The sequence below is a fragment of the Panulirus ornatus genome, chromosome 17, assembly GCF_036320965.1.
Source record: "Panulirus ornatus isolate Po-2019 chromosome 17, ASM3632096v1, whole genome shotgun sequence".
NCBI lineage: Eukaryota > Metazoa > Arthropoda > Malacostraca > Decapoda > Palinuridae > Panulirus > Panulirus ornatus.
This window is the reverse complement of record NC_092240.1, coordinates 25,938,325-25,963,467: the sequence shown is the minus strand read 5'-3', so window position 1 is coordinate 25,963,467 and position 25,143 is coordinate 25,938,325. Positions and strand designations below refer to the sequence as shown.

Sequence of the window (25,143 nt, the reverse complement as noted above, 5' to 3'; positions counted from 1 at the left end):
AATTTGAGCACTCACTCTTATCCCCTTTGCCTTTGTACAATGGCACTATGCACGCATTCTGCCAATCCTCAGGCACCTCACCATGAGTCATACATACATTAAATAATCTTACCAACCAGTCAACAATACAGTCACCCCCTTTTTTAATAAATTCCACTGCAATACCATCCAAACCTGCTGCCTTGCCGGCTTTCATCTTCCGCAAAGCTTTCACTACCTCTTCTCTGTTTACCAAATCATTTTCCCTAACCCTCTCACTTTGCACACCACCTCGACCAAAACACCCTATATCTGCCACTCTATCATCAAACACATTCAACAAACCTTCAAAATACTCACTCCATCTCCTTCTCACATCACCACTACTTGTTATCACCTCCCCATTTGCGCCCTTCACTGAAGTTCCCATTTGCTCCCTTGTCTTACGCACTTTATTTACCTCCTTCCAGAACACCTTTTTATTCTCCCTAAAATTTAATGATACTCTCTCACCCCAACTCTCATATATATATATATATATATATATATATATATATATATATATATATATATATATATATATATATATATATATATATACATATTTTCTTTTCTTTCGTACTATTCGCCATTTCCTGTGTTAGCGAGGTAGCGTTAAGAACAGAGGACTGGGCCTTTGAGGGAATATCCTCACCTGGCCCCTTTCTCTGTTCCTTCTTTTGGAAAATTGAAAAAAACGAGAGGGGAGGATTTCCAGCCCCCCGCTCCCTCCCCTCTTAGTCGCCTTCTACGACACGCAGGTAATACGTGGGAAGTATTCTTTCTCCCCTATCCCCATGGATAACATATATATATATATATATATATATATATATATATATATATATATATATATATATATATATATATATATATATATATTCATCTACCCTCAAGGAGAGTGTGGTAAAGTCAACAACCTGGCCATTTTGGACAGCCTCCTCAAGAACTATGATCGGAGAGCGACGCCCACCAACCATCTCAATAACGCCACTACGGTCATGTGTGAACTTTACATTCGAAGCTTTGGATCCATCGACCCCAACTCTATGCGAATAGAGTGGAAACTCACTACGCCACACGACAGTGCGCCAGGAAGGAGCCGCCAGGTGACAGCCGAGGACTGACTCCAAATTCCTGCAACGGGAAGTCAGCACCACAAGTAAAGCATCCTCCGCGAAGGCTCAGAGTGGGGTGCCTAAATGTGTGTGGATGTAACCAAGATGTGAAGACCCTTACTGGAAAAACAATCACTCTTGAAGTAGAACCTTCAGACACAATTGAAAATGTGAAGGAAAATAGTGAAATTGGAGAAAAATGTAGCTTAGACATTGAAGCCTATTGATACAGTGGTTAAATTGATGAGAACTGCTATTGACGTTTGTGTAAATAAATTATACATTTCCTTTTTTCCATAGCCAGAGGTTGAACCATTATGTGACATTCATTTTTTTCATTCATTTCAAGCTAGAAGTTTCAGTTTTCTAAATTGTTTCTTACATTTTTCATATGTATATATATGTATGTGTGTGTGTGTGTGTGATGTGCGTATGTATGTGTATGTGTGTGTATGTGTATATGTATATATATATGTATATTATCCCTGGGGATAGGGGTGAAAGAATACTTCCCACGTATTCCTCGCGTGTCGTAGAAAGCGACTAGAGGGGACGGGAGCGGGGGGCCAGAAATCCTCCCCTCCTTGTATTAACTTTCTAAAATGGGAAACAGAAGGAGTCACGCGGGGAGTGCTCATCCTCCTCGAAGGCTCAGAGTGAGGTGCCTAAATGTGTGTGGATGTAACCAAGATGTGAAAAAAGGAGAGATAGGTAGTATGTTTGAGGAAAGGAACCTGGATGTTTTGGCTCTGAGTGAAACGAAGCTCAAGGGTAAAGGGGAAGAGTGGTTTGGGAATGTCTGGGGAGTAAAGTCAGGGGTTAGTGAGAGGACAAGAGCAAGGGAAGGAGTAGCAATACTCCTGAAACAGTTGTGGGAGTATGTGATAGAGTGTAAGAAAGTAAATTCTCGATTAATATGGGTAAAACTGAAAGTTGATGGAGAGAGATGGGTGATTATTGGTGCTTATGCACCTGGGCATGAGAAGAAAGATCAAGAGAGGCAAGTGTTTTGGGAGCAGCTGAATGAGTGTGTTAGTGGTTTTGATGCACGAGACCGGGTTATAGTGATGGGTGATTTGAATGCAAAGGTGAGTAATGTGGCAGTTGAGGGAATAATTGGTATACATGGGGTGTTCAGTGTTGTAAATGGAAATGGTGAAGAGCTTGTAGATTTATGTGCTGAAAAAGGACTGGTGATTGGGAATACCTGGTTTAAAAAGCGAGATATACATAAGTATACTTATGTAAGTAGGAGAGATGGCCAGAGAGCGTTATTGGATTACGTGTTAATTGACAGGCGTGCGAAAGAGAGACTTTTGGATGTTAATGTGCTGAGAGGTGCAACTGGAGGGATGTCTGATCATTATCTTGTGGAGGCTAAGGTGAAGATTTGTATGGGTTTTCAGAAAAGAAGAGTGAATGTTGGGGTGAAGAGGGTGGTGAGAGTAAGTGAGCTTGAGAAGGAGACCTGTGTGAGGAAGTACCAGGAGAGACTGAGTACAGAATGGAAAAAGGTGAGAACAATGGAAGTAAGGGGAGTGGGGGAGGAATGGGATGTATTTAGGGAATCAGTGATGGATTGCGCAAAAGATGCTTGTGGCATGAGAAGAGTGGGAGGTGGGTTGATTAGAAAGGGTAGTGAGTGGTGGGATGAAGAAGTAAGAGTATTAGTGAAAGAGAAGAGAGAGGCATTTGGACGATTTTTGCAGGGAAAAAATGCAATTGAGTGGGAGATGTATAAAAGAAAGAGACAGGAGGTCAAGAGAAAGGTGCAAGAGGTGAAAAAAAGGGCAAATGAGAGATGGGGTGAGAGAGTATCATTAAATTTTAGGGAGAATAAAAAGATGTTCTGGAAGGAGGTAAATAAAGTGCGTAAGACAAGGGAGCAAATGGGAACTTCAGTGAAGGGCGCAAATGGGGAGGTGATAACAAGTAGTGGTGATGTGAGAAGGAGATGGAGTGAGTATTTCGAAGGTTTGTTGAATGTGTTTGATGATAGAGTGGCAGATATAGGGTGTTTTGGTCGAGGTGGTGTGCAAAGTGAGAGGGTTAGGGAAAATGATTTGGTAAACAGAGAAGAGGTAGTGAAAGCTTTGCGGAAGATGAAAGCCGGCAAGGCAGCAGGTTTGGATGGTATTGCAGTGGAATTTATTAAAAAAGGGGGTGACTGTATTGTTGACTGGTTGGTAAGGTTATTTAATGTATGTATGACTCATGGTGAGGTGCCTGAGGATTGGCGGAATGCGTGCATAGTACCATTGTACAAAGGCAAAGGGGATAAGAGTGAGTGCTCAAATTACAGAGGTATAAGTTTGTTGAGTATTCCTGGGAAATTATATGGGAGGGTATTAATTGAGAGGGTGAAGGCATGTACAGAGCATCAGATTGGGGAAGAGCAGTGTGGTTTCAGAAGTGGTAGAGGATGTGTGGATCAGGTGTTTGCTTTGAAGAATGTATGTGAGAAATACTTAGAAAAGCAAATGGATTTGTATGTAGCATTTATGGATCTGGAGAAGGCATATGATAGAGTTGATAGAGATGCTCTGTGGAAGGTATTAAGAATATATGGTGTGGGAGGAAAGTTGTTAGAAGCAGTGAAAAGTTTTTATCGAGGATGTAAGGCATGTGTACGTGTAGGAAGAGAGGAAAGTGAGTGGTTCTCAGTGAATGTAGGTTTGCGGCAGGGGTGTGTGATGTCTCCATGGTTGTTTAATTTGTTTATGGATGGGGTTGTTAGGGAGGTAAATGCAAGAGTTTTGGAAAGAGGGGCAAGTATGAAGTCTGTTGGGGATGAGAGAGCTTGGGAAGTGAGTCAGTTGTTGTTCGCTGATGACACAGCGCTGGTGGCTGATTCATGTGTGAAACTGCAGAAGCTGGTGAATGAGTTTGGTAAAGTGTGTGGAAGAAGAAAGTTAAGAGTAAATGTGAATAAGAGCAAGGTTATTAGGTACAGTAGGGTTGAGGGTCAAGTCAATTGGGAGGTGAGTTTGAATGGAGAAAAACTGGAGGAAGTGAAGTGTTTTAGATATCTGGGAGTGGATCTGGCAGCGGATGGAACCATGGAAGCGGAAGTGGATCATAGGGTGGGGGAGGGGGCGAAAATTCTGGGGGCCTTGAAGAATGTGTGGAAGTCGAGAACATTATCTCGGAAAGCAAAAATGTGTATGTTTGAAGGAATAGTGGTTCCATCAATGTTGTATGGTTGCGAGGCGTGGGCTATGGATAGAGTTGTGCGCAGGAGGATGGATGTGCTGGAAATGAGATGTTTGAGGACAATGTGTGGTGTGAGGTGGTTTGATCGAGTGAGTAACGTAAGGGTAAGAGAGATGTGTGGAAATAAAAAGAGCGTGGTTGAGAGAGCAGAAGAGGGTGTTTTGAAGTGGTTTGGGCACATGGAGAGGATGAGTGAGGAAAGATTGACCAAGAGGATATATGTGTCGGAGGTGGAGGGAACAAGGAGAAGAGGGGGACCAAATTGGAGGTGGAAAGATGGAGTGAAAAAGATTTTGTGTGATCGGGGCCTGAACATGCAGGAGGGTGAAAGGAGGGCAAGGAATAGAGTGAATTGGAGCGATGTGGTATACCGGGGCTGACGTGCTGTCAGTGGATTGAATCAAGGCATGAGAAGCGTCTGGGGTAAACCATGGAAAGCTGTGTAGGTATGTATATTTGCGTGTGTGGACGTATGTATATACATGTGTATGGGGGGGGGTTGGGCCATTTCTTTCGTCTGTTTCCTTGCGCTACCTCGCAAACGCGGGAGACAGCGACAAAGTATAAAAAAAAAAAAAAAAAAATATATATATATATATATATATATATATATATATATATATATATATATATATATATATATATATACATATATATATATATATATATATATATATATATATATATATATATATATATATATATATATATATATACATTATTTATTCCTCGCGTGTCGTAGAAGGCGACTAGAGGGGACGGGAGCAGGGGGCCAGAAATCCTCCCCTCCTTGTATTTTTAACCTTCTAAAATGGGAAACAGAAGAAGGAGTCACGCGGGGAGTGCTCATCCTCCTCGAAGGCTCAGACTGGGGTGTCTAAATGTGTGTGGATGTAACCAAGATGTGAAGAAAGGAGAGATAGGTAGTATGTTCGAGGAAAGGAACCTGGATGTTTTCGCTCTGAGTGAAACGAAGCTCAAGGGTAAAGGGGAAGAGTGGTTTGGGAATGTCTTGGGAGTAAAGTCAGGGGTTAGTGAGAGTACAAGAGCAAGGGAAGGAGTAGCAGTACTCCTGAAACAGGAGTTGTGGGAGTGTGTGATAGAATGTAAGAAAGTAAATTCTCGAATAATATGGGTAAAACTGAAAGTTGATGGAGAGAGATGGGTGATTATTGGTGCATATGCACCTGGGCATGAGAAGAAAGATCATGAGAGGCAAGTGTTTTGGGAGCAGCTGAATGAGTGTGTTAGTGGTTTTGATGCACGAGACCGGGTTATAGTGATGGGTGATTTGAATGCAAGGGTGAGTAATGTGGCAATTGAGGGAATAATTGGTATACATGGGGTGTTCAGTGTTGTAAATGGAAATGGTGAAGAGCTTGTAGATTAATGTGCTGAAAAAGGACTGGTGATTGGGAATACCTGGTTTAAAAAGCGAGATATACATAAGTATACGTATGTAAGTAGGAGAGATGGCCAGAGAGCGTTATTGGATTACGTGTTAATTGACAGGCGCGCGAAAGAGAGACTTTTGGATGTTAATGTGCTGAGAGGTGCAACTGGAGGGATGTCTGATCATTATCTTGTGGAGGCTAAGGTGAAGATTTGTATGGGTTTTCAGAAAAGAAGAGTGAATGTTGGGGTGAAGAGGGTGGTGAGAGTAAGTGAGCTTGGGAAGGAGACTTGTGTGAGGAAATACCAGAAGAGACTGAGTACAGAATGGAAAAAGGTGAGAACAATGGAAGTAAGGGGAGTGGGGGAGGAATGGGATGTATTTAGGGAATCAGTGATGGATTGCGCAAAAGATGCTTGTGGCATGAGAAGAGTGGGAGATGGGTTGATTAGAAAGGGTAGTGAGTGGTGGGATGAAGAAGTAAGATTATTAGTGAAAGAGAAGAGAGAGGCATTTGGACGATTTTTGCAGGGAAAAAATGCAATTGAGTGGGAGATGTATAAAAGAAAGAGACAGGAGGTCAAGAGAAAGGTACAAGAGGTGAAAAAGAGGGCAAATGAGAGTTGGGGTGAGAGAGTATCATTAAATTTTAGGGAGAATAAAAAGATGTTCTGGAAGGAGGTAACTAAAGTGCTTAAGACAAGGGAGCAAATGGGAACTTCAGTGAAGGGCGCAAATGGGGAGGTGATAACAAGTAGTGGTGATGTGAGAAGGAGATGGAGTGAGTATTTTGAAGGTTTGTTGAATGTGTTTGATGATAGAGTGGCAGATATAGGGTGTTTTGGTCGAGGTGGTGTGCAAAGTGAGAGGGTTAGGGAAAATGATTTGGTAAACAGAGAAGAGGTAGTAAAAGCTTTGCGGAAGATGAAATCCGGCAAGGCTGCAGGTTTGGATGGTATTGCAGTGGAATTTATCAAAAAAGGGGGTGACTGTATTATTGACTGGTTGGTAAGGTTATTTAATGTATGTATAACTCATGGTGAGGTGCCTGAGGATTGGCGGAATGCGTGCATAGTGCCATTGTACAAAGGCAAAGGGGATAAGAGTGAGTGCTCAAATTACAGAGGTATAAGTTTGTTGAGTATTCCTGGTAAATTATATGGGAGGGTATTGATTGAGAGGGTGAAGGCATGTACAGAGCATCAGACTGGGGAAGAGCAGTGTTGTTTCAGAAGTGGTAGAGGATGTGTGGATCAGGTGTTTGCTTTGAAGAATGTATGTGAGAAATACTTAGAAAAGCAAATGGATTTGTATGTAGCATTTATGGATCTGGAGAAGGCATATGATAGAGATGATAGAGATGCTCTGTGGAAGGTTTTAAGAATATATGGTGTGGGAGGTAAGTTGTTAGAAGCAGTGAAAAGTTTTTATCGAGGATGTAAGGCATGTGTACGTGTAGGAAGAGAGGAAAGTGATTGGTTCTCAGTGAATGTAGGTTTGCGGCAGGGGTGTGTGATGTCTCCATGGTTGTTTAATTTGTTTATGGATGGGGTTGTTAGGGAGGTAAATGCAAGAGTTTTGGAAAGAGGGGCAAGTATGAAGTCTGTTGGGGATGAGAGAGCTTGGGAAGTGAGTCAGTTGTTGTTCGCTGATGATACAGCGCTGGTGGCTGATTCATGTGAGAAACTGCAGAAGCTGGTGACTGAGTTTGGTAAAGTGTGTAAAAGAAAAAGGTTAAGAGTAAATGTGAATAAGAGCAAGGTTATTAGGTACAGTAGGGTTGAGGGTCAAGTCAATTGGGAGGTAAGTTTGAATGGAGAAAAACTGAAGGAAGTAAAGTGTTTTAGATATCTGGGAGTGGATCTGTCAGCGGATGGAACCATGGAAGCGGAAGTGGATCATAGGGTGTGGGAGGGGTCGAAAATCCTGGGAGCCTTGAAGAATGTGTGGAAGTCGAGAACATTATCTCGGAAAGCAAAAATGGGTATGTTTAAGGAATAGTGGTTCCAACAATGTTGTATGGTTGCGAGGCGTGGGCTATGGATAGAGTTGTGCGCAGGATGGTGGATGTGCTGGAAATGAGATGTTTGATGACAATGTGTGGTGTGAGGTGGTTTGATCGAGTAAGTAACGTAAGGGTAAGAGAGACGTGTGGAAATAAAAAGAGCGTGGTTGAGAGAGCAGAAGAGGGTGTTTTGAAATGGTTTGGGCACATGGAGAGGATGAGTGAGGAAAGATTGACCAAGAGGATATATGTGTCGGAGGTGGAGGGAACGAGGAGAAGAGGGAGACCAAATTGGAGGTGGAAAGATGGAGTGAAAAGGATTTTGTGTGATCGGGGCCTGAACATGCAGGAGGGTGAAAGGAGGGCAAGGAATAGAGTGAATTGGAGCGATGTGGTATACCGGGGTTGACGTGCTGTCAGTGGATTGAATCAAGGCATGTGAAGCGTCCGGGGTAAACCTTGGAAAGCTGTGTAGGTATGTATATTTCCGTGTGTGGACGTGTGTATGTACATGTGTATGGGGGGGGTTGGGCCATTTCTTTCGTCTGTTTCCTTGCGCTACCTCGCAAACGCGGGAGACAGCGACAAAGTATAAAAAAAAAAAAAAAAAAATATATATATATATATATATATATATATATATATATATATATATATATATATATATACAGATGTACATAATTCATACTTGCCTTTATTCATTCCTGTCGCCACCGCGCCACACATGAAATGACAACCCCTTTCCCCGCACGTGCGCGAGGTAGCGCTAGGAAAAGACACAAAGGCCACATCCGTTCACGTTCAGTCTCTAGCTGTCATGTCATATATATATATATATATATATATATATATATATATATATATATATATATATATATATATATATATATATATCTTTCAAACTATTCGCCATTTGCCGCATTAGCAAGGTAGCGTTAAGAACAGAGGACTGGGCCTCTGAGGGAATATCCTCATCTGGCCCCCTTCTCTGTTCCTTCTTTTGGAAAAAAAGAAAAAAAAAAAAAGGGTGAATTTCAAGCCCCCCGCTCCCTCCCCTTTTAGTCGCCTTCTACGACACGCAGGGAATACGTGGGAAGTATTCTTTCTCCCCTATCCCCAGGGATAATATATATATATATATATATATATATATATATATATATATATATATATATATATATATATATATATATATATATATTATACTTGATAGCTATTTCCCGTGTCAGCGAGGATGCGCCAGTTAACAGACGAAGAATGGTCCATCCACTCATATACACATAAACGCCCATATACATAAATATACATGTAGGCATGTACATGCATATACATAGACATACACAGAGATATACATATATACACATGTACATATTCATACTTGCTTGCCTTCATCAATTGCTGTCGCTACCCCGTCACACAGGATATAGCAACGCAACCCCAACCCCCCTTTTAGCGAGGTAGCACCACGAAAACAAACTAAAAAAAAGGCCACAGTCGTTCACACTCAGTCTCTAGCTGTAATGTGTAATGCACCGAAACCACAGCTTCCTATCCGCATCCAGGAACCATAAACCTTTCCATGGTTTGTTTACACTACACGCTTCACATGCCCTGGTTCAGACCACAGACAGCACGTCGACCCCGGTATACCACATTGTTCCAATTCACATTATTCCTTGTACGCCTCTCACCCTCCAGTATGTTCAGGCCCCGATCGCTCAAAATCTTTTTGATTCCATCCTTTCTCCTCCAATTTGGTCTCCCTATTTTCCTTGTTCCCTTCACCCTGACACATATATCCTCTTTGTCAATCTTTCCTCACATATTCTCTCTCTATGTCCAAGCCATCTCAACACACCCTCTTCTGCTCTCTCAACCACAACTTTTTATTTCCAATCATCTCTCTTACCCTTTCATTACTTACTTAATCAAACCATCTCACACCACATATTGTCTTCATATATTTCATTTCCGACACATCCACCCTCTTCCGTACAACCCTATCTATAGCCCGTGCCTCGCAACCATATAACATTGCTATATGGGGAGACACAAGAGAGAAATTTAAGTCAGTTGATATACTACGAAGAGACGTCCTAGCTACGTCTCTTAGTTGTATGTCATTTCCCCGTGAACTCAGGAGTATATATATATATATATATATATATATATATATATATATATATATATATATATATATATATATATTTTTTTTTTTTTTTTTTTTTTTTTTTTTTATACTTTGTCGCTGTCTCCCGCGTTTGCGTGTCGTAGAAAGCGACTAGAGGGGACGGGAGCGGGGGGCCGGAAATCCTCCCCTCCTTGTATTAACTTTCTAAAATGGGATATATATATATATATATATATATATATATATATATATATATATATATATATATATATATATATATATATTCCTATGAGTCCACGGAGAAAATGAAACACGATAAGTTCCTACGTGCACTTTCATGTAATAATCACATCATCAGGGGAGACACAAGAGAAATATCAGTCAGTTGATATACATCGAAGAGACGAAGCTAGGACGCCATTTCTCTCTTGTGTCTCCCCTGATGATGTGATTATTACACGAAAGTGCCCTTGGGAACTCATTGTGTTTCATTTTCTCCGTGGACTCATAGGAATACCTTGATCACGCGCAAAATTGTGATCCTTTCCAATATATATATATATATATATATATATATATATATATATATATATATATATATATATATATATATATTAAAATGACCACACTCCAAATAAAGATGACGTAACAGGTTGTGACATGACGCCCTCCTGAGGGCTCTTAAAGCCGCTTGGATTTGCCTTCCATCGTATGAACCATAAGGAAATCTTTCAAATACACTTTTTTTCCAGTCTTCATGACATAGCCACCAAACAGGTCGACCACTATTTCACACCAAGCGATGACCACCTGTGTCGCAATGCATTAAAAAAAAAAAAGAAAATACTAGGGTTGGTTCAGAATCTAAGTAACAGACTACGTACGAATGCAAGTGAACCCCACCTTTCTTGAAGACACTGGTATGGTTTGTGTTCCGTTCACTGGGCCTTTGATAGAGTATCCGATTTACATGAAGAGAAACGATAGCTGTTGATGACTCGCAGGTCTCCTAAATGATGGTTCCCAACTGATTGTCTTCACGTCAAGTGGCTCCCGGGGTGATAGCTGATAGACGAGTGATAAAGGATATTGCTGTAGAAGTATTTGGTGGCCGAGATAGCTGCGACACTACACTGAGTGTGCTACAGCAACCTCTAGCGTAGTTGAGGAGATACTGAGGAGACGACTGCGCCCGCTGCGGCCCGCTTGGACCCGCCCCAAACATGCGCACTTGATCACTCGCAACCTCCACCACAACAACACCACCATCATTCACCACACGGCACTCACTCGTCACCATGGCCATTGTCATCCAAGCCAGCACCAGCATAGCATCACAGCTTTGTTGTTACCGCAACAACAGAGGCGTATAACAATAAAACCACTTAAAATTACTAAAACACTATTGGCCCCACTGTCACTACAGCAGCAGCCGACCCCATCAAATACAGTACTTCTCTTTTGCACTCCACACTATGAAAACCATCTCTGTTACAGCACAGTGCCAATACAACGAAAAATAGCATGAGAACTCCACAGCCCTTCGAAAAATCATTATGCAAATATGGCGAACGACACTCCGAGACAAAAAGTGTTAATAGGCTTCCATCGATTTTGAAAAAAATTTGATAAACAGCAAACTCGATTCATCACTGCCTTTCAAATCCTTTAGCTCGTCTCGCAATATCCCACTAATTACTTGATCAATAAAATTAATATTTGACGTGGTTTCAAAACTGGCCAGTACTAATCTTAAGGTTTTTATTCCTTTCCTGAAAGTGAGGTTGCAAGCATTTGAACCTATTGTTAATTTCCTATATGACCACTATGCATTATAGCTATCATTCGTCTTTACACCATCAACATTCAAGACACCAGGTCAGCATCCCATACATACAACAAGCCATACAGTAATCCCAACCACAATATACAGTACCTACAACGACTATGATATTCAACACATCACAACCTATCAATATCCAACAGTCAGAAGTATAATATCCAACCATAACAGTCCACACATCTCCCCCTATCTGTCAAGACGTTAATATCATCCCCGTCATCACGATCAACAACACTCATAACCATTACGACCTGCAGCTGTCTCAACTACCATTGTTAGCATAACATCTCCAAACACCACGACTTGCAAAATTCACGATCAACACAACTATGCCAACCACCACCAAATCATGATTTCATTATTCACGAAGACTTATACACTATCCCGTGTAGCATGAACCAACCAAAACTCTGTCGTCACCAAGACAGACAAATCTATCATCCCTGAACCTTACAGCTTTCCAAGTCCCCGCAACTATACACATCTCTTTAAATCACCATAAACTACACATTTTAGCAATAACCATCAGAAAATTCATACTGATCAATACACCAACACTTCATCAGTGTAGCTTAGCACGAAGTGTCTGGCTTCGCAGCGTTCTGGCTGATTCAGCCGATATTTCATCCTCTCTACTAGGGGTACACCTATCCCTCTGTCGTCTTAATTCCGTTCCTGCTCTACTTCTCATTCCCTACACAAAGACACTTATTTGTTAAAGAAGCGATAGTCTCAAATCTGGTGACACTTCCTCTCTCCATGATATACGATATTGGCACACAACAAGGGGGTGTACGCAATTGTTTAGCAATTTTGCCCTTACTGAAAACGTGAATATCAGAGATTTGCTTTACATATGAATTTCGTCAGCAGTAGTAGACGACTGTTGGGATGACAATTTTTACGTTCTTCCTTTCTTTTTAGAGGAATGCAAATGGTAAAATATAATCATATTCAATGAAAAAAATTGCAGTACTCTACTTTTATATCAAAATACTGAGGCTTGGCGTATATCATACGGACAATGGTGACTAAGTCAGCGGCAGTGGGGAAGTCTGAAGTGTGTAAAGGCCTTCTAGGACAGGATACACTCAGCTACATAACTGGCCAGCGACTAGCCAATCAGGAAGAGCGATGCAACGGGCTGAGGGCCTCCCGGGCATGGTACAGCCAACCATAGCACTGGCTAACTACAACCAGCCAATCACCAAAGCTGGTACATGAACCAACATTGCACTTACGTGTCATCCGGTCCTACGTTGGACTTCCCTTGGTTGTGAAACCGATGCACATGATTCACTAGCCTAATTACAAGACTTTCCATGGGGAATTTTATGTGTAATCTTACGAAGAATGACTAAATGAACCGTGGAGAATAAGCGATATACATAAACGTTTTTCATCCTTTGCCCAAAGAAATTATGTACATGATATTGATAACTGAATTTTAAAGAGAAAAACATAGTACCATTTGTATCATTTGGTGAACGCTATCATTTAATAGGTCATGCATTGTCACTCAGCTTTACGAATCAGTCTCTCCTGACTACAGTTTTTCATAACAGACTTAAAATAGGATTCAAAGATGATTTTGATATGTATGCTACTTCGCTGGTAAAAGTAGAACGTTTAAACTTTAAGAAGCTCGAATACCAACATGGCGTCATACTCAGTCGTTCATGCCTCCGCCAGATTTATCTAAGAGTCTTTGTTCTCAGAAGTAAAACGTCACATCACGTCATGCGTGCTAAATAATGACTCGGCAGTGTGGTCATGTGTGAGTACAGCTTTCTATGTATGTATGTATGTATGTATGTATGTATGTATGTATGTATGTATCTATCTATCTATCTATATATATACTATATATATATATATATATATATATATATATATATATATATATATATATATATATATATATATATATATATATATATATATGCCTTTCTGAAATGTCTTGCAGCCTAAGTCTGCGCTTATTCCAGAACGGAAACTCAGCCTCCTTAGGTCATAGGAGTTTTTTTTGACGCGGCGTTGTACTTCCGGCGATCCAACCTCGGCAAAGGTAGGAGTTTTCTCTCGCATCGTCACTTCGAGCAGGTGGAGTCCGGTAATACACACACACACATATACTCCGAGTGTGAGAGTGTCTGCCGGAAAGTATGCGCTGCATGAGTGTGTGAAGTTTATATTTGACGTCACATGAGCATGAATACAAAATCATTGTGAGAATTAAACTAGATTGGCCCAGGGTCAGCGGACATCATAAGACGCACACATTAAGTAAACTGCCAGAAGTTCTGGGTACATGTGATTTTGATCAGTTAAACATGTAATCAGTAGGGGTCAAGCGTATGAAAGGCTGTGGTTCGCAGAGAAATTGATATGAGCCGTTAACGTGAAAGGTACGGTAAGGATGTAGAGACAATGTAGAAAGCTTAATGCCCTTCGCAATACTGAGCTCATTAAACTTTCTTTTTGGTGGAGCTCATGTCAAATCAAGCTATTTTAGAGATAATTGAACTCTGCACGCAATGCGTCTGCGAGCACTACTGCGCAGCATCTCTGAAGAAACCCGCGGGTGCAAAAACTATTTACTGAAATGTCTGTTCAAGACACAAAGATGAATTGCTCTACCTCGATGATAATCAGGTGCAATCATGAATGCCCAGATGCTGGGGGTATAAACTCATGTTTTGCTCAATGAAGAACTGAAAACCAAAACGGTAATGACGGTCGGCTGCGACCAAGTCATAGGTCTCCTCTTTGGTCGAGACTTAAGATGGACAGGCAATGTTATGTGCCTTTGTTCGTGTGTCCGATAACAGATATATCTCCAAGATAGCAGACACCAACAGATTTACTAAGAGTATATATATATATATATATATATATATATATATATATATATATATATATATATATATATATATATATATATATATATATATATATAACATTGTCCTGTCTAAATGTATTATGTTTCATATAAATTCATGGTCATCATCCCAAGCATGTGACCCGCAACCATCATCATCATGAAGTAAATAATATGATGTATATGGAAAAAAATAATTTTCATTGGTCTACGAAATATGTTTACAAAAGGGAAGATCAGAATGACTAATGGATTCCCCCCCCATCTCCTACTTGTGGGCATTGCAATATTCTACTCTAGGAAAGGGTGCCGTAAGGTCGATGAGTCAGTTGCTCGCCTTCTTCACAAAGGTCTCAGACCCAGGCCACCTCCCGGAGCCCCTCAAGATAACCCAACACAAGAGGCCAGCTGAGAGCTACAAGGTCAGTCATCTATGGCCCTCACCCTCTTCCTTTATGGCTTCGAGTTCCTTGTGGGACACTTGACACTACACGTTCACCTTGGGTGACGATCTAGCAAACCTCTTCTCGTGTTCTGAACTTCCGACACTGCAAACTTCTTGCATGTCCTTGGTTTACGACGCAATAATCTTCCCTGTTGTGAAAGCCTTTATGTGACGCAGCAAACCTAACCTAATCTAATCAAACCAAACTTAACCTAACCTAACCAATCCTAACCAAACCTAATCGAACCAAACCTAACCTAAGCCAACCTAACCAAACCTAACTAAACCAAACCTGACAACCTAACCTAACCAAACCAAACCCAACCTAACCAAACCTAACTAAAAAACAACCCAACCTAACAAAACCAAATCTAACCAAATCTAACCAAACCAAACCTAACCTAACCAAACCAAAACAAACCAAACCTAACCTAACCTAACCAAACCAAACCAAACTTAACCAAACCCAACCTAACCAAATCAATCCAAAACAATCCCAACCTAACCAAACCTAAGCTAACCATACCAAACTTAACCAAACCCAACCTAACCAAACCAAACCTAACTAAACCAAACCCAACAAACCAAACCAAACCAATCTAAACTTAACCCAACCAAACCGAATCTAACCAAACAAAACCTAACTAAACCAAAACTAACCAAGCCAAACCAAACCTAACTAAACCAAACCTAACCAAAACTAACCTAACCAAACCAAACCTAACTAAACCAAACCTAACCGAACTTAACCTAACCAAACCTATGAAGTTAACACAAAAATCAAGTTTCTCGGCTCAGGACACAAACCTAGAGCGTTGTTAACATAGAGTTGCAGTAAGATTTCCCAGTGCCTTCGGTATAACTCGAACTGACAATATCCAAGAATTACTACAATTATCACCCCTACTGGAGACAAAGTGCCTCGTGAGTTGGGTGGGGGGGGATAATCTCCCTTTATCTCGTCGCCGTGTTTATTCTCCTGTTGGAAAGATCAGCTGCTACGTGGCCCGGCGTTAGCTTAGGGGTTTCCTTGCAGCAATTAATGAGACAGATTACAGCATCGCCACACCCTCCCTAACTCACTTGACTGTACTTATACTCCTGGTAACCTTAACATACGGGATGGATGGCTTATCTTCTCCGACCCAAGTTCGCTCACTGAACCTCTAAAAAGAAAAGAAAGAAAAATTCTCTGCTTGAAAGCATGTCTTGATGCAGGCATCCCCAAGGAAGACTATTCTAACCTTTCTAACGATTGCATCATCGGCTACTTCAAAGATCGAAACTTTCCCAAACTCACTTTCTAAACATTTAGAATAACACATTTTTTTTTTTCTGGGTGGAGGAATATCATTATAGCCTTCGCAGTGCAAGTGATCTATGTAATTCACTTCTGAACTCCCTTCATAGGCATCTTCGTGAATCTTTTGTTGTGTGTCTCGGTATCATGAAAGCATTGGCAAAAGTCTTTTTTTTTTTTTAACAAAGTTTCCGTGTAATGAAAGAGTGTGCCTCTGAAGTTGCACTTGTGCTTGCTCGTCTGTTCCGTTTCTATTTAAAAACAAAAAACTTTTCCTCCTCCTTGGAAGCATGCATTGATACATCCCATCCTTAAGAAGGGTGACCGTTCTAACCCTTCTAACTAGCGTCCTGTTGCTATGACATCTACCATTTCTAAAGTCTTTGAATCCCTGCTCAACTCTTCGAAACTCACAGTGTTCTCTCTGATGACCAGCATGGCTTCCGTAAGGCTAGATCCATTAGTGATGTCATTTCCCATCTTACTAAAGTCTGGTCATCATCCCTGAAAGATTTTGGGGAGTCATGTGTGGTTGCCCTTGACATATCCAAAGCTTTTGACCGGGTGTGGCATCGGGGTCTCACCTCTAAGCTCCCCTCTATTGGCTTCTCTCACTCACTTTCCTCCTTCATATCTTGCTTCCTATCTATCTCTGTGGTTGTTGATGGATCAGCCTCCCCCTCTTTCTCCATCAACAGTGTCCCTCAAAGTTCTGTCCTGTCCCCTACAATCTTTTTTTTTTTTTTTTTTACGATTTCCTCTCCTCTACAAATAATAAAATGCACTCATTCGCTAATGACCCACTCCATTCATCTACATATTTACTTACTTCAGTTCTGCTCCTTCCTCTCTCGCTCAATCTGCATTTCATTTTATCACAGCTTCCTCAACAAACTCAGATTTGGAGAGGATATCTCAGTGGGGTATACGATATCTAGTTAAGTCTAATGCCTTCAAGATCCAGTTTCTACCTATCTCTCTCTCGAAAACTCCTCACAACTCCCGTATCTCCTTTTGACAGTTCTGTAGTTCCATTTCTTTACTCAATGGACATACTTGGTATTACTGTAACATCCACTCTTACTTGGATACCCCACAGTACAGGAATAGCTAAGTCTACCTCTAAGAAACTGGGTGTCCTGCTTGGATGGTGAAACTTCATCTCTTCTGAACAATTGTTCCGTTTATTCAAACGATTGATTTGTCCTTGTATGGAGTACTGGGGTGGTTCTAGCTCTGCATCCTTACATGACAGTTGAGTCGAAAGCGGTCTGACTTATAAACTGTCCAAGGCTAACTTTCAAACTTAACCCTCTTGTCCTGCGGCGCAATGTTGATTCACTGTCCCACTTCTATAGGTATTACTTTGGTTTTAGTTCCTAATACTCGACAACTTGCTGCGTCACATGATTACTGTGTGGCCATCGGCAACTCAAGGGTGGGCCGTTTTGATAGCTGTTTCGCTAAACTTTGAAACTTTGGAACTCTGTACCTTCTCATGCCTTTCCCAATAACTATGACCTGGCACATTTTAAAAGACAGGTTTTTCACATACCATAATTCGTAAATACTTTCCCTTTTTTCTTCTTTTTTTCCTTTTCATAATCCTCTATATATTTCACTTTCAAGGCCCGGCCTTGACGTGGACTTCTTGTCCACGACTGGATCTTCCAAAGAAAAAAAAACATCAGCAAAATGTGTTTATAAGCGGAAGTACCGAGAGGTAATAATCCAGCCACTCAATCAAGAGAACATATTACAGAGATGCCTGTTCCTTATGTACGCGTAACAATGGCTCTATAGAAGACCAGTAAAGTCATATATGGCACACAGCCGTGAGTCCGTATCCATCTTATGAGCAGTGCCAAACATGAATGTAGCCAATCATCATAAGAAAACCATTTCAGCGATCACATCCATGGTAATCATGCTTAGTCTTTTTTCATTGGAATCAAATTGCATACTACCTACTTTGTTTAGTTTTGAGTAACGCTTGACTAATATTTTAAAAAGGCAATACTATCTGACTGTAGACACACTTGTCAGGGGCACAGGCGCCAGTAATTCATCCATTACCTAGGCAGGATAAGAAAATAGTGGCTGTTGGTGTGACACATTTTCGGAAACAAAATTATTACTGGTGAGCGGGAAGGTTGTCAGCAACATGGAAGGTATGAAGATGAAAATGGCTCGGATGAATTATTACACCACTGAAGAACATCATTTCGCCGTTCTCCAACCTTGTTATGGGAGCGTTTATTTAGTATAACTCCAAAGTTCAAAGGTCAATGTCCAGTGGGTAAGCGTCCGCATTCGACCGCTTCCTTGGCGTGTGTTATTCCACGACCCGCAGGAATAACGCTGTGATCCTCTTATTCTCAGGGCCTCCCAAACTAACCCCTCCTCCAATATACGCCACTGAAACCGCAACGTTAACATTATGTTTCAACCGTAACCATGAAAATGAAAGTCAATTTCGGCCCCCAACAGAGTTAAGAGAGGCTCGAAAGGTTTCATTCATCTTTACATTTTTTTTTTTCCCTCTTAGGATATTTACCCAGCAGTTTTCCGCATCTTCCAAGCTCTTTCCTACTCTAAATAACCTAATCGAGGAATTGTTACTCTTATCCAGCGTTAAATAAAGCACCACGTCCGTAAACTGAACGACCGATTAACCTAGTAACATCTGATACGTCCGTAAACTGTACGACTGACTAACCTAGTTACATTTGACAACGGCAGCAGCGATCACGACCAGCCATTGTATTTCCTGCTGTTCTTCGCTTTCAACGACAGATTTCAGATCCCAAAAGTCTGGTCGCAAGAGAAAAGAGACCCCCAACCACAATATTGGTGAGGGAGTCTGCATTACGCTAATCTCAGATGCAATTGGCTGCGCAGATACATGAAGATCTTACAAGGTTCAGTAGACAATACATAACAACGCTAGACTATCTCATGAAAAGAAGGTTGTCGACATATACATGAATATGACTTCCTCGTACAAGTTAACAACAGATCCAGAATATAGAAAGGAGAACATAATGGGGAAAAAATACTCAAATGGCGTATATAAAAGACCACAGTTAAAAGGGATAACTTATATGTACAGTAGCAAAACATTAGCCTGAGTCAATTTCAGGGGGGGAGGGTCCTTGTACTGCATTAATGTCAGGGGGTTCTTGTATAGCATCAGTGTCGGGGGGTCCTTGTATAGCATCAGTGTCGGGGGGTCCTTGTACTGCATTAATGTCAGGGGGTCCTTGTATAGCATCAGTGTCAGGGGGGGTCCTTGTATAGCATCAGTGACGGGGGATCCTTGTACTGCATTAATGTCAGGGGGTCCTTGTATAGCATCAGTGTCAGGGGGGTCCTTGTACTGCATTAATGTCAGGGGGTTCTTGTATAGCATCAGTGTCAGGGGGGGTCCTTATATAGCATCAGTGTCAGGGGGGGTCCTTGTACTGCATTAATGTCAGGGGGTCCTTGTATAGCATCAGTGTCAGGGGGGTCCTGTACTGCATTAATGTCAGGGGGTCCTTGTATAGCATTAGTGTCAGGGGGGTCCTTGTATAGCATCAGTGTCGGGGGGTCTTTGTACTGCATTAATGTCAGGGGGTCCTTGTATAGCATCAGTGTCAGGGGGGTCCTTGTACTGCATTAATGTCAGGGGGTCCTTGTATAGCATCAGTGTCAGGGGGGTCCTGTACTGCATTAATGTCAGGGGGTTCTTGTATAGCATTAGTGTCAGGGGGGTCCTTGTATAGCATCAGTGTCGGGGGGTCTTTGTACTGCATTAATGTCAGGGGGTCCTTGTATAGCATCAGTGTCAGGGGGGTCCTTGTACTGCATTAATGTCAGGGGGTCCTTGTATAGCATCAGTGTCAGGGGGGTCCTGTACTGCATTAATGTCAGGGGGTTCTTGTATAGCATTAGTGTCAGGGGGGTCCTTGTATAGCATCAGTGTCAGGGGGGTCCTTGTACTGCATTAATGTCAGGGGGTCCTTGTATATAGCATCAGTGTCAGGGGGGTCCTTGTACTGCATTAATGTCAGGGGGTTCTTGTATAGCATTAGTGTCAGGGGGGTCCTTGTATAGCATCAGTGTCGGGGGGTCCTTGTACTGCATTAATGTCAGGGGGTCCTTGTATAGCATCAGTTTCAAATGCATCAATGTCAGGTTTTTTGTATAGCAACAACGTCAGTTCCAGTTGAGTACTAAGTATGGCACTCTAATGATACTAATTACCTGGAAATAGTTCATTGTAGTTACCAGTTGACAGAACAGCCTCTCTGTACATCGAAATCCTTCGTGCATTTTACGCCGTAGTGAGTCGTGCTGGGGTTTCCATGGGTCAGCCCGCTCCACGAGTTAGGTCTTCCCCGTCTTTATTCGGGTTGCCAGATGGTAATAAGGCACAGAAGGTCGGCCTCCCGATGAGAGGTCATACCCTGCAAGGGACAGAAGAACCCGGAATATGCAGCTTCTCGTGTAACTGCCCCTCACAGAGAGCGATGACTACCTCCACCTTCTTTTCTCCCTGCTCAGGTGAGGCCGCGTTATACGGTGCTACCGTAGAAAACGATGATCATGAAACAAAAGAAATATATATATATATATATATATATATATATATATATATATATATATATATATATATATATATATTTCTTCAGCTAGGCTTTATCATATTAGATAGAAAGGAGTACAGTCACGTTGAGGTCCCTTTCGTTCCAAAGGCATCCATTATTTCCCTGCCCCTCTCTGAAGTGGAGCTTCGAAGCCTCTTGAAAGGGGTCGTAGAGTTATACGATGATCATAATATATACCTAGTCACGTATTCTCTTCGTAGTTGTTCGAGACTGCTTGCATGAAGTAACACCATGAGTGAAAGGTCACTTTTGAGAGTCTGTATTATTGGGCTGGCAGTCTCTTCAAAGAACGTTTCACTCTAAAGATTTCACATAGGAAAGAATATTACCAGTGGATCTCGCCTTACGGAAGCCATACTGGTGATCAGAGAAAAGACTGTGATTTTTGAGGTGTTTACGTTACTATTTGCGGGACGTTTAAGTAAGACCTCAAGTTGTTCCGCGGCAAATTTCCTGTTACATTCAGAGTGACCAAAGGACAGTTTTTCCTTTCTCAAAAAAGGGGGACGGGCCCATTGGTGCCCCTTACCCTCCGTTGACTACACCAGTGCCTGTCAAAGGGTCAAGTGTGCCGGTTATGACGAGCTTTCAAGCCAGATTTTCTAATGCCTAATGGACGAGAGAGTTTCCCCGTCACAATATATATATATATATATATATATATATATATATATATATATATATATATACAAATAAAACTGTACAATGTAACGCATTCTGGAAGTCTCTGTTCAGCTTTAAGTGGAACTTTCCTGGATGTAAAACGAAATTCCTTCCCATGCAACTTAAAATTGAGATGGTCTTTCCCGCCCCCCCCCCCAAAAAAAAAAAAATAATTCAGTAACGATGAAGGAAGATAATCGGTCATCTTTGATCCAGGAATCAGTCAGATTTCTTTTTTTAAGTCCCATGGAAACATTGATATTGAAAAATGTGATGTGACAAACAATAATCTAAAAATAGCATACGAAAAGATATGTAAAAATCAACTGCGATATGCATTCTAAGAACAAAGAAAATCTCCAAGAAGAGATCTAGTAGTCTTAATATGCAATTCTTCATTGCTAGAGACAAATCTCTTAGGGGCTGTAGTGTCTAGATGTTTGCACTCTAAGTATAGATTTCATCTGCTAAGAATATCTATACCAGTAAAAAAAAATTCAATCACTGTCGTGATAGTGTGACATGTCCAAATGCGTGAGACTTGACAGATAATGTTGCCATCGTGTTAAATTCCCGTGAGCTCATATCTGCCTCAACAGAATTTTCTTGTTGCATCATAAGCTACTGCGGCTTGTGTACCTACAGCATCGCAAGATTTGACGGCATGAGGTAGGATAACGCACGCTGATCTGTATATCTACCTTCAATCAGCATCTGCGGTGATTTACTATGCACTGGCTGGTTAGTTATACGGTGGTAAAAATAATTTTAAGACCACGTTCACACTTACTTAAATGTACGGCCCATGTGCCGTAATGAAGACTTTGCATGGGATTGTCCACAGAAAGAGGACCCGCCATGAGGAGTGTGTGGCTTGAAATAACATATGACATGATGAAAACATCAGCCGAAATAGACTAATATTGACGATTACTGCATGGTGTCGTGACAGAACAAGATGTCTATCTTAGTTCACTGACTATAGATAATCTTTTCGTGTCTTCCTCGAATCTATTTACTGTGAATAAACAGAATAGCTAAAATGCTGCACATTTGGATTTTGATCCCAAGGACTATCAGTCTCTCTGAGCCTTTAAAATACGAGACAAAGTGTACGCCTAAAGGACGGTTATCGACCTTGACAAGGGGCCAATTTCCTAAGCATGTCTATATCTGCCTCACTTATTACTTATGATAACGATGACTCTCAAAACAACCTGAGGTGCTTGTCTAAAGTGGATAATGTATTTGAGATGTAGACGGCAAATACTGACACCTAAAATACTAGGCTGTAGCGCAATACATACTGACAACACTGGAACACATTATCCAGAGCGTCATGCTATACTGCATTAAATACTGACAATACTGACAGACACAGTTTCCTGAGCATCATGCTATACTGCATCAAATACTGACAGACACATTTTCCCGAGTGTCATGCTATACTGCATCAAATACTAACAATACTGACACATTTTCCGGAACGTCATGCAAGTCCATTTCGTTTTTTTTTTCCCAAAACTAACCTTACCACAATAGAATTCCATCTCGTCCATTCAAGATGAGATATATCTACTACTTTTTCTAAGTCATCACAAATTTGACTCTTTCACCAATTCGTTTAACATTGTCCTAGAGAAAATCTAAGAGCGAAATTAAAAAGAGAGACATACATAAGTATATGTATGTAGGTAGGAGAGATGGCCAGAGAGCGTTATTGGATTACGTATTAATTGATGGGCGTGTAAAAGAGAGACTTTTGGATGTTAATGTGCTGAGAAGGACAACTGGAGGGATGTCTGATCTTTATCTTGTGGAGGCGAAGGTGAAGATTTGTAGAGATTTTCAGAAAAGAAGAGAGAATGTTGGGTGGAGACTGGTGAGAGAGAGAGAGAGAGAGAGAGAGAGAGAGAGAGAGAGAGAGAGAGAGAGAGAGAGAGAGAGAGAGAGAGAGAGAGAGAGAGAGAGAGCAGATTAGAAAGGGTAGTGAGAGGTGAGGTGAACAGTTAAAGTTGCTAGTGAAAGAGGAAAGGGATGCGTTTTGACGGTACTTACAAGGAAGGAGTGCAAGTGACTGGGAGAAGTATGAGAGAAAGAGGCACGAGGTCATGACGAAGGTGGAAAGATTGAAAAACGGGATAAATGAGAGTTGGGATGAGAGAGTATCATCAAACTTTGGGGAGAATAAAAAGATGTTATGGAAGGAGGTAAATAATGTACGAAAGACAAGACAAGAAATGGGAACATATGTGAAGGGGGCAAGGGGGAAGTGATAACAGGCAGTGATGGAGTGAAGCGTGATGGCAGAAGTAGGGAGTTTTGGTCGAGGTGGTGTGCGAAGTGAGAGAGTCAGGGAGATTGGTTTGGTGAAGAGAGAAGAGGTGGTGAAAGCTTTGCGGAAGATGAAATCCGGCAAGGCGGCGGGAGTTGATGGTATTGCAGTTGAATTCATTAAGTAGAGGGGTGACTGTGTTGTTGATTTGTTGATAAGGATGTCCAGTGCATGTATGGATCAAGGTGAAGTGCCTGAGGATAGGAGATATGCATGTATAGAACCATTGTACAAAGGTAAAGGGGATAAAGGAGTGTTTAAACTTCAGAGGCATAAGTTTGTTAAGTATAGGTGGAAAATTGTATGGAAGGGTATTGACTGAGAGGGGTGAAGGCATGTACAGAGCATCAGATTTGGGAGGAGCAGTGTGGTTTCAGAAGTGATACAGGATGTGTGGATTAGGTGTTTGCTTTACAGAATGTGTGTGAAAAATACTTAGAAAAAACAGATGGATTTGTATGTGGTATTTATGGATCTGAAGAAGGCCTACGATGGCGTTGATAGTGATGGTTTGTGGAAGGTATTAAGAATATATGGTGTTGGAGGTAAGCTGCTAGAAGCAGTGACAAGTTTTTATCAAGGATGTAAGGCATGTGTATTGTGCAGGAGCAGGAAGAGAGGAGAGTGACTGGTTTCCAATGAAGGTCAGTCTCCGGCAGTGGTGTGTTATGTCACCATGGTTGTTTAATGTTTATGGATGGGGTGGTGAGGGAGGTAAATGCAAGAGCTTTGGAGGGGCGAATTGCAGTCTGTTTGGGATGAGAGGGCCTTGGAAGTGAGTCACAGGTTCGCCGATGATACAGCACTCGTAGCTGATTTGATGAAGAAACTTCAGAAGTTGGTGACTGAGTTTGGAAAAATGAGTGAATGGAGAAAGTTGAGAGTAAATGTGAATAAGAGCAAGGCTATTACGTTAAGCAGGGCTGAGGGACAAGTTAGTTGCGATGTAAGTTTGAATGGAGAAAAATTGGGGGAAGTGAAGTGAATTGGGTATCTGGGAGTGGACTTGGCAGCGGATGGAACAATGGCAGCGGAAATGAGTCATGGGGTTAGGGAGGCGGCAAACGTTCTGAGAGCGATGAAGAATGTGTGGAAAGAGAGAGCTTTACTTAGGAGAACAAAAGTGGGTATGTTTCAAGGAATGTT

General features: G+C 41.4%; 1 protein-coding gene across 2 annotated transcripts in view; it reads right to left on the bottom strand.

The window, feature by feature from the left end:
• LOC139754652 (ferritin light chain-like) overlaps window positions 1-11,163 on the bottom strand; it is a 58,524-nt gene extending 47,361 nt beyond the window's left edge. The window contains exon 1 of one of the 2 annotated variants that reach the window (XM_071672179.1): window positions 10,782-11,163. The gene's annotated coding sequence lies outside the window, so the exon portion shown is untranslated. The remainder of the gene's footprint in view (window positions 1-10,781) is intronic. The other variant, XM_071672180.1, reaches the window with a different exon arrangement.
• Between the last annotated feature and the right edge of the window lie 13,980 nt (window positions 11,164-25,143).